At 39.5% G+C, this 10,000-nt stretch overlaps 1 protein-coding gene and 1 long non-coding RNA gene across 2 annotated transcripts in view; both read right to left on the bottom strand.

Moving 5' to 3' along the window:
- LOC106870512 (mannosyl-oligosaccharide 1,2-alpha-mannosidase IA) overlaps positions 1-10,000 on the bottom strand; it is a 332,727-nt gene that overhangs the window by 236,935 nt on the left and 85,792 nt on the right. The window lies entirely within an intron of this gene.
- Positions 1-10,000, bottom strand: part of LOC149131979 (uncharacterized) — a 105,984-nt gene that overhangs the window by 30,115 nt on the left and 65,869 nt on the right. Inside the window, exon 2 of the long non-coding RNA XR_016244936.1 lies at positions 8,144-8,302. This is a non-coding gene — a long non-coding RNA (uncharacterized LOC149131979). The remainder of the gene's footprint in view (positions 1-8,143; positions 8,303-10,000) is intronic.

The raw sequence follows: 10,000 nt of genomic DNA, 5'->3' as shown, positions 1-10,000 counted from the left end.
AGCACCTCCAGTTAAGCATCTTTTACCATAAGCTTTGCTTCCATGCCTCGGACGGATTTCATTGAAGTAGATTTCTCAATGGCCAGGGGTTACAATAGGGTGACGCTTGTCCAGGGAGCCATACTGTGGACTGAACTCAAAATCACATGGCTGCAATGGAACCATCTTAAACCACACAGCCATGATGTCTGCATCTTAGATAACTTTCTACCAAAACAGCACAAACTCTTTTAACATGAAGTCTACATATAAAAATCGATTGGATAATTACTTATGCAAAATAAAGTCAATTTCGGTTAATTCCATAAGTTGTTGTTTTTTATTCTTTTTTTTTCATTTTACCGATTCCAAGAATAAAGCAAAAACAAAACCAAAAATTAAAAGAAGAGCAAAAATACAGCACAAAAATCAACATTTATTCGATTTGATTTGATATGGAATGATTACAGAAGTTTTTTGGTTTCGCGATGAATTAAACTGACAGTAGTTGGCACTTCATGTTTACAAACGGCCGATGTCAAGAACGGTCAAATGTTTCTAAGTTATTCTTTTTGCCATCTCAAGTGAATTAATGACTATCAAAGTTCAGATTCCGGAATCTACTGGGTTTCGATTTTTTCGTTTTCTTTTCCTTTCTTTTAACTTTATTTGTTTCACTCATTGGACTATGACAATACTGGGGCTCGACCTTAATGGGGTTGAGTCAAACACGTTGAGCCCAGGACCGTCTTTTTCAAAAGCTTAGTACTTATTCTATAAGTCTTTTTTGCCGATAAACATAAACAAAAAAATCTAAGCAAACCAACAAGCAGTGATGCAGGACAAACACACACATATACATGTATGTATACATTCATACACATATATACACACAGACTTCTTGCACACACATACACGTGCGTGTGTGTGGCGATGTGCTGTGCTTGAGCACAAGCCAAGTGCAACCATGCTGGTGGCATGTAAAGAACATCTTTTGAACACTGGGCCTCACAGAGGCAAAGTGGCCAAGTTCCTTTCGAGTGTTGGGCCCCACAGAGGCAAAGTGGCCAAGACCTTTGGTATTATGTCATGCTAAAGAAGAAGACCCATCAAGCTGAGCAAAATCGCATTTGTGACAGATACTGATGTCATGCAAATGTACACCTGTGCCAGTGAAACATAAATGCACTCCAGTGTCACACAAATGGCACACATGCTGGTGGCACATAAAAGCACCCATTACACTCTCAGAGTGGTTGGCGTTAGGTAGGGCATGCAGCCATAGAAAACCACGCCAAATCAGACTGGAGTCTGGTGCAGCCTTCCAGCGTGCTAGCCCAAACTAGCATGGACAACAGACATTAAATGATGATGATGGGGGAAATGGAAGATGGATTTAGCATGAATCCTTATTCAGCACAACGATTGTTTTGACCCAGGTAGCCCAAACGAGAATGTGCTTTAATCAGCATACTAATAGACCCAAATAGAACCAAAGTCCAAATAGTTACATATATGAGACAATGCAGGAATAATTCAAAACAACCAGAGTAAATAAGTATCATATTTGAGAGAGTAATGTGAATGCTAAAGGGTTAAGAGTTATGATGGTTATATGATGTTACCTTCATAGCATGAGGTAGGTACAACCAGATATCACATGAATTTCATCTTGTGTAGGCATTGGAGGTTTATGTAGCTTCTTGTAGGATCTGTTTGCAGGAGGTAGTATAGGAAGTACTGTGTGTGTGTAGGCGTGTGTCTGCGCATGAGTGAGCACACATGTGTGCGTCAGAGAGAATAGAAAGACGTGCAGGAATGTATCAGACACATACACATAACAGGGATACAAATAGATAGATACAGACATAGAGAGAGAGAGAGAGAGAGAGAGAGAGATAGAGAGAGAGAGAGAGAGAGAGAGAGAGAGAGAGAGAGAGAGAGACTGATGTTTCACAAGATTGTGTGATGATTATACATGAAGCTGTAGGTGCTTTTATATATATACACACACACACATGTATACACATACATACATACACACACTCATATATATTTATGTATGTGTATATATATATACACACACACACACATATATATGTGTATATATGTATATATATATATATGCACAGAAGCATGGAGACCTACGCATATCCTATGAGTGTGTGCATTTGTGTATGTGTGTGTGTGTGTGTCTGTGAATGTATATACATGTGAATGTACACACCTATATATACGCATACACACATACAGACGCACCTGCATGTGCACACGTATACACCTACGCGCTTCCACATTGGCTCTCAATTTCCCAAAGACTTTCCATTGTAATTCCTGTTATTGGTTCTCTCCTCTCGCTGCCTTTATACCAACCAATGTCACAGCACAGACACACACACAAACATCACCACCACCACCACCACCACCACCACCAACATCACCATCACAACAACAACCATCAGCTAATGCCACCATTACTAGTTTCCTCCAAGCAGATGACATCACACTGTGCAATAACAAAATGAAAATAAATAATAATAATAAAAACAGAGTAAGTCTACAGAAATGAAAGGCTGGGATAATAAAAAAAAACAGCCTTAGGTACTAATGGAATTGATATAAGCTTTGTTTTTTCTTTTTTTGTTTTATATTTTTAGGTTTTGATGTTTCGTTTTGTTGCCTGCTTTTTTTTTTTTTCTATCCCTACTAATACTACCACTGACAACCACGACAACTACCACCACTATTACTACTAGTAGTAGTATCCCTATGACCAATGCCATCATCTCCGTCGACGCTCCTGTGCCAGTGAGCTTCACTTAACAGATCTATGATATAGATTTATTAGGTTGTATCACTTATCACTTACACACACACACACACACAGAGTCACACGTGCGAATACATAAAACGAAAGACACACACGCACACCACACAAACACACACGGAAACCATGCACTCATCACTCACACATAAATAGACAGAGGCAAGTATGTGCATAAATAAAGATACATACACACACACACACACACACACACACACAGACAAATACACACACAGGCACATGCACAGGTTTTCAATTCGTCAGTGAAGCTTGGTGGCTGAAGAACCGAAATGCAACATAGCAGAACTGCAGACTTGACCACCAACTATGGTGAGTGGGTGGGTGGGTGGATAGATGGCTGGAGGGATGGTTGGTTGGTTGGTTGGTTGGTTAGTTGGTGGCAGAAGAACCAATAGAAGCTATTTTAACGAATTTGTCATGTTTATTTATATACGTGTGCACACCACATGTACATATATGTACATTTAGGTGTGTGTGTATATACATAAACATATGTACATATACATACATGTATGTACATGTTTATATATATATATATATATACACACACACACATCTATATTGATAGATAGATAGATGCAAATATATGCATAATATATATGACTTTTTTCCATCCAAAGGGTTTTCTAACTCAATATTCCTCATACCATTATTTATAGCTTCAGCTAATTTGAGTTCCACCATCAAAAAGAATACACACACACACTTGTACATATAAACACATGCATATATATATATACACATACAAGCTGACACATTCACGAGTGAAATCACTTAACTGAAATCCTATTCGCGCTGAGAGAAATCAACCGTCTACACTGAGCTCGTTAATATACACAAACTCAGTAAACGAGTCTCCATCAGCTTCAATAATTTATACTGCAGTTAGCCAATCAATGAGTAGTTCAGTTATCCAAAAAAAAAAAAAAAAAAAAAATTAAATATTCCAGTTATTCAATCAAAGCTGAGTGTTCGACATTCCAGTTATACAATATCCAATCAAAATTGAGTCTTTCAGTCATCTAATGAATGCTGAGTACTCAAGTCATCAGTATTCTAGTTATCAAATCGTAGATGAGTATCCAATGAGTATATCCAATCAACAAGGGTCTCTGTTATCCAATCAGCAACGAATGTCTCAGATGGCCGATCAACAGGAGTTTCAGTCATCCAGTCAACAATGAGTAATTTCAATTATCCAATCAATGTTGAGTATTTCAGTTAACCAATCAACCCAATTTACCTACTCACATTCTTGCAGAAATGACTCAGTAATGTCACAGTCATTTTGTGTTCTTAACAGGATTCTACAATGAAACCAATCAGATGCAGGATTCTACAAGCAGGCTGGCACATTGAATTAGAGGTACGCTTTATTCAGTGGAATGCAAGGCTGTATACCCTTTAGTTCACACATCCGATTGACCTAATCGCTCTCGCTCAGAAAGGTAGCATCAACTCAAGATTATAAAAACAGACGTGCACAACATACATTGCAAGAGCATCAAAACTGGAACCTCATGCTTTCAAGTAAAATAACAGAAACTAAGGAGAGCTTCTAACCACCTGAAAAGGAAACTTGAGTAACTTTTAGATATTTCAGGCACAAAATATCATAACTAGAAGTGTGAAAAAGGATAAAGACCCCCTTTAGACATGGTTTTCTATATATCACTGGAAGGGAGATGAACTGCTGCTATCTCAAGTGGCCGAATGTCCATTACTGATGAGACAAAGGAAAGTCGAAATCACATGATCTGGTGGTCTCAGTGCTGGTGATAGCAGATATGTGCGTTTCTCTCATGGTATCTATCACAGTATAGTTTGTTCTAATAGAACATCCCTATTCAAGGGGGGATAAATATTATCACTAGGTATTAATACTCCTTCTATCACTAATATGTATTATTTTACTTTTGTATCATAGTGCTCTTACATACATACCTATGTGTGTATATATATATATATATATATATATATATATATATATATATATATATATATATATATATATACATACATATTGGTATTAGGAAGGGCATCCAGCTGTAGAAACCATGCCAGATCAGACTGGAGTCTGATGCAGCACCTCAGCTTACCAGCCCTGGTCAAACTGTCCAACCCATGCCAGCAGGGACAACAGACATTAGATGATGATGATGATGGTGATGATGATATACATACTAACACACACGCACACACGGATTAGAAGTATTAAGCAGTTATTGAGATAAATACAAACTTGTTACCATCTCAAATATCTTTCGAACATACTTGTGCTAGTAACAAGTACATGTGTGTGTGTTTGCATGCATTTATGATTGCATGTATGCACATCCTATAAAAATATGTTGGTTTCTGCACAACATATAAATGCGTGTGTGGGTGTGCATGCATGCACATCTGTGTAGGAGGGTATGTCTATGTGTGTCTAAGTATGTCTACGTCTGTCTCTGTATAAGTGCGTCTATGCATAAGTGATGCACGTGTGGGTGTGTGCGCATGCACATCTGTGTTAGAGAGTGTGTCTATGTAAGAGATTGTGTGTGAATGAGTTTGAGTATGTCAGATCGTGGGTATGTAATAGAGAGTGCAGCTATACAAGTGTGTGTGTGTGTGTGTGTGTGTTGTGTTTATGAGTATGTGAGGGTATATCAATGTCTGAGTAATTTTGAATTGTTTGTGAGTTAATTAATGTGAACATGGGGACATGTAGGAGTATGAAGTGTGTGTGTGTGGGGGGAGTCACATGAGTAGGTGTATGTAAGCTTGTGGGCACATGTGAGTAGGTGCCTGTAAGTAAGTGTATCCATGTACAACCATGTTTGAGTGTGCACATGAATATGTATACATCAGCATCATCATCGTTTAATCTGCACCTTCCATGGGGTGGACAGTTTGACAGGAGCCGGCCAGGCAGAAGGATACGGCAGGCTACTGTGACTGTTTTGAAAGGGTTTTTACGGCTGGATGCCCTCCCTAACACCAACCACCCTGCAAAGTGGACTGAGTGATTTTTTTTCGTGGCACCAGCACAGGGGAGGTCAGTTTTGGCATGGCTCTTACAGCTGGATACCCTTCTGAACACCAACCAGCTTACCGTGTGGACCAGATGCTTTTGTTTGGTGGCACCAGCGCCAGCAGGGCCACCAAATAACTCTCAGGACAAAGAATTTTGAGAAGAGGGGGGGGGGGGCATTGCAGGAAGGGATCTTGTGTCAGATAATGAAAGGTGAGAGTGAGACAGAGAGGCAGAAACAGGTGTCTTGCTATGCAGGTACATGTAGTTGGAACAGACAGAAAGATGGCCCGATGTCAGATCTACAATATCAACCAACATACATAACACACAAATACCCTCTATGGTTTATTCCTGTCACTTGTTTGAAGTATGGTATTCCTGCAAATAAGACTGGATGGTCATTAGTAGGAACGACCTTTGGTTATAGGTCTGCTCGCTCGATCAGGAACAACTGTCCTAATGATAAACAACCTTGACAGTAACTTGGCGGCGGGGGGGGGGGGGTTCTGTCAGCAACAAGAATAAAAAGTCAGAAAAATAAAAATACATAAAACCAGAGGTGTGAAATAAGAAAAAAAAAAAAATGTTAATAAAAAGAATAAAACATCACAATGGTGGGGGGGGGGCAGCAGCAGGGGCGGGGTGGGGGTGCGGGTGATGGTGACTGGGAACTGTTTTAAATTGGATCATAAACTGCTAGAATGTCTGGAGAATTGCAGTGCAATTCTTCAACTTGGTGGAACAATTTTACAGATGATAAGATTATAAGCCAGAAAACTGCGAAGAATTTGGAAATGAATTTACAGAGGAGAATTCCTAATGTAATAATAATAATAATAATAATAATAACAACAACACTAGTAGTATAGTAATAAAATTAATAATAATATCAAGAGGAAATGATGGTGAGTGGAGGTTACAAGCCAACAAGTTGTTGGAACAAAACTACACAAAAAAATAAAGAAAACAAAAAGGAAAAGAAAACAAGTGCTTTATGAAGCGATGACAGTAATACCAGTTAATGTACTCTATCAGACCTTGTGAGCCAAGAGAGAGACTGTAGTGAGGAGGTATAAGATATAACAAGAGAGAGTGAGGGAGGGGGGGCAATTGTGAGAGTGAAGGTGAAAGAAAGGGGAGGGGGTGAGTGGAAGGGCAAAGAAACGTGTGTGTGTGGGTGGGGGGTGGGGGGGGGGGAGAAATGTAGAGCAAGGTTAAAAATAATTTTCGAGTTAATTCACATGCTGTACGGCGTTTTGTGTAATTTCCCTTCCCCCCCCCACCCGCCATACACTTGCTGTGGAATCTATATTGTACACGCAGCATGATTTATAACAGATATTAATAGTCTGCTTGGGAGAGAGACAGCAAACATGATTCAGAAGTTATCAGACACCCCCCACGCCACCATGCAAGGTTAAAATATTGATTCGATTTGCCATAAGACCCCCATGATCTTTCATGAGGGTTAATAACCTCATTTAAATATATACATATATATATTACACATACACACATGCATTCTATATATCTTATCTTTTAGCTTTTACTTGTGCCATCCTGAAGCACCAATACCAGTTGTCACATAATGGTGGGAACAAACTCAAACACATATACACAACATGCTTCTTTCGGTTTCTATCGGCCAGCTCCAACCACGAGGCCTTGGTTAGACACATGCCCCAAAATGTCACACAATGGGACTGAACCTGGAACCATGTGGTTCAAGAGCAGACTTCTTACCACTCAGCTACTCCTGTGCTTAATCATCATCATCGTTTAACGTCCGCTTTCCACGCTAGTATGGGTTGGATGATTTGACATAGGGCTGGCGAACCAGAAGGCTGCACCAGGCTCCAATCTGATCTAGCAGAGTTTCTACAGCTGGATGCCCTTCCTAACGCCAACCACTCCGCGAGTGTAGTGGTTGCTTTTATGTGCCACCGGCACGAGGGCCAGTCAGGCGGCGTGTGTGTGTGTACATATGTATGTATGTACATCTTTTAGCTTTTTATCACTTACCTATTTCAGTGATTTAGCTGCAGCTATACTGGAGGACTGTCTTAAAGTGTTTCATCAAACAAAACAACCCCAATACATATTTTTTTTTTATTGAACAACAGTGGAGTAGAAACACACACACAGCAGGCGCCTACTTTCGGTTCCCATCTACTAAATCCACTTACGAAAGCTTTCAGCAGCTCAAATGAATGAGGATATCCATTTCTTTTTCCCCTTAGCTTGTCATTCACTCCAGTGGTATCAAACAAGGTAACCAAATATGTAATAGAACTCACCAATAAAATGCTAACTGAAGGTTTTTTGCATATAGAACAACAACCCTACAAATATGCAGCGGCAGAGCTTATATTTGTTTTTTTCGTTACCTCTCATATTCCCATTCAACTCTGCCTCCTTCGAAAGTGTTTAGAAACTCGATAATATTTCATTCTTACCTGAAACACAAAAGAAAAATAGATATAAATATAAATATAAATAAATACATACATACAAGAATCAAGTTGCAAATTTCAGCAAAAAAAAAGAAGAGATAATAGTAATAATTATTATTATTTTAACAATGAAAAAAGAAAATTATGAATGTGTGCATGTAACTGTGAGGTAATTCTGTGTGTGTGTGTGTGTGTGGGTGTGGTACTATATGGGTAAACATTGTTATGAGCTTCTTTATGTGAATATATTGGCAAATATACACACAAGCTTGTGTTTGTATATGTAAGTATATATGTGAGTGTATGTGTGTTTGTGTGTGTGTGGGAGTATAGACATGAATGGAAGCATGCATAGATTAATGTATGATATATGTGCATGTACATGTATTTACGTGTGTGTGTGTGTGTGTGTGTGTATGTATGTATATAGGCATGCGTATGTGTATGTATATATACATATATGTATAAGGTGTGAGGGTAGGTATGAATGAATACACATGGATTAATGTATGTGTACACACACACACACATATATATATACAAACAAACAGACATATATATATATATATACACACACACACACAAATATATATATACACATACACATACACCCTTCTTGTACACAATAAACACACAACAAAAACCAACATCTGACTGCTAATGTATGTGAGGAGTGCTGTTTGCCACAGACAAATATGCTACAATAAAGACTTGAAGAGATTAAGGTTTCATCAAATTACATGCGAGACTTCAGCTGGAAGATGAGCAATTGTTCCTACACAGGACTGCTTTACATAATACTGGTGATATGAGCGGTAGTAGTGGTGGTGGTGGTATGGGCGGTGGTAGTGATGAAGTTTAGTCGGTAGTAGTGTAGGCAGTGATATGGCAGTGGTGATGTAGGCGTGAATGGTGGTTAGGGTAGGAATGGCGGCAGTGGCAGTAAAAATGTGGGTTGTGGTGAAGGTGGTGGTGGTGGTGGTGGTGGTGGTGATGGGGCTTAGAAGGTAGAGTTGTATGTAGGTGGTGCTAGTGATGTAAGCAGTTGGTGGTGGAGGAGTTGGTTGGAAATGGTAACAGTGTTGGTGGTTAGGGTAGCAACGGTTGTAGTTGTTGCAGTTGCAGCGGTAGTACTAGTTGCAATGGTAACAATAATGGCCGTAGTAGCAGTGATAGTGGTAATGATAGTATAGTAGCAGCAGCAGCAGTAGTGGTAGTAGTTTACTTCTTGCTTAACCCCCCCCCCCCCCATCGCCACCAACACCACCCAGGTCAGCATAAATTAAAAATTCTTATGATCAAAGGCATTGCCATTGTGTTTCCCCTGCCTCAAACATAAGCATATCTAGGGCTACACTAGCATGCATTGTTACGGTGCATAGCTGCAGTGACCGTTGATTGGTTGTTGATATATACCTGGGTCCTGCTGGACAAATTGTTCAGCAGAGTCCCAACTAGTCCCCACCACTGCGAGATACCTCTTCATCTGCCGTGACCATGTGGCATGTGGCATCGGTCGACCATGTATAAGGTGTGAGGGTAGGTATGAATGAATACACATGGATTAATGTATGTGTGCACACACACACACACATATATATATATACATACATACACACACACACACTCACATATATATACACACTCACATATATATACACATACACGCACACCCTTCCTGTACACAATAAACACACAACA

Source organism: Octopus bimaculoides, chromosome 18 (genome assembly GCF_046866305.1).
Source record: "Octopus bimaculoides isolate indiv1 chromosome 18, ASM4686630v1, whole genome shotgun sequence".
In the NCBI taxonomy this organism is placed as follows: domain Eukaryota; kingdom Metazoa; phylum Mollusca; class Cephalopoda; order Octopoda; family Octopodidae; genus Octopus; species Octopus bimaculoides.
The sequence above is the reverse complement of the archived record's forward strand: the minus strand, read 5'-3'. Positions and strand labels throughout refer to the sequence as shown.